This window comes from Octopus bimaculoides, chromosome 6 (assembly GCF_001194135.2).
Source record: "Octopus bimaculoides isolate UCB-OBI-ISO-001 chromosome 6, ASM119413v2, whole genome shotgun sequence".
NCBI classification, from domain to species: domain Eukaryota; kingdom Metazoa; phylum Mollusca; class Cephalopoda; order Octopoda; family Octopodidae; genus Octopus; species Octopus bimaculoides.
Window position 1 is genome coordinate 87,419,817 of NC_068986.1, and position 1,359 is coordinate 87,421,175.

Below are 1,359 nucleotides of genomic sequence, written 5' to 3' on the forward strand. Positions count from 1 at the left end.
CCCCCCCCCCCAGAAAATGAAGAGTAGCATTGATGGTCACCCCTAACACACCTTTCGACGTAAATAAGCGTCCATCGGCATAAACATCTTGTTTAATGATTGACCAAAGATTCTCAACAGGGTTGACATTCGGAGATACTAGCGGCCATATCATCAACCTTCCCACCTTGTATGGTGTAAGACCCTAGGAATGTTTCGGTCGTCCTACACGAATACCTGAGATACCTTAGAAGTGACAGCAGTATGTCATCTAGCCAGGGATCCAAGACTTTCAGGAGACTGGAGTAGGCGGCTGCGGTCGCTTTAACCTCTTCAGGCACCCTAAATGGGGCCAAGAAGTATGTCCTCAATGATGCCAGCCCTCATGACACCTCCACCCTGTTGTTGACGTCGTAAACGTTGGTGACGCTCATCACTAAAATAGATTCAACGGTCAGGTTTGTCAAGGGTTTCGTCAGTGAACAGGACGTAACTCATGTCTAAAGCCATGTACTTTTGGGCCCAATGAAGCCTCAAACTCCTGTGACAGGACGCTAAAGGATGCAGTTTCAGGGGTTCTTGCACAGAAGCCATGGTTCGAAGGATGTAATTTCTTGTGGTTTTCGGTGCATGAGAAAGTCCGGAGGCGGTGAAAATAGCTTTGCTGGTTTGTCCAGACTTCTACGTAACTTGTGACCGATATTATTTAAATCTCTAGCTGTCACAGTCTAGTCAGATTGTTTCAGCCTTGGCGCTGATGTGGCTAAATAATTCATTATGACAATAAATTTTAATAATATCATTATGGTTTTCTGTTAAATATATACTCAATGTATGCTTAATATGTATCGTTACCCTTCATTTTCTGAAAAAAAAAATGTCTAGATAGGCTATTATCATTCAAAAGCTATTAGCGTGGTTCACTCCAAAATCGAAGAATATGAAGTAAAAAAAAAAGGACGTTACACAGAATAATGTAAACATAACAATGGTGTTGCGATAGTTTGCAAACCAGGTGGAAAAAGTTTTATCAAAATCGATTCACAGAAAACCGAGAAATCCTAAATTTCAGTCCTAAGCTATCAGCCTGATGCTGGGTGTATTTGTGTGTATATATATATAGTCAATCTAAACATGAACAAGGAAGATAAAATAATAATGCGAGGACGTGGAAAAAATAAAGTGTTATTGGACGCTCAGGAAAGGAAAGGAAAGAAAAAGGATTTCACGTTTCGAGCGGAGCTCTTCATCAGAAATATAGAAAAAGTCCAAAGAAGGGAAGACGGAGAAAGAAAAACGCCAACGATACACATGGTCGTTAATGGATGATGATGATGGCGTGTGTGTGTGTGTGTGTGTGTGTGTGTGTGTGTGTGTGTG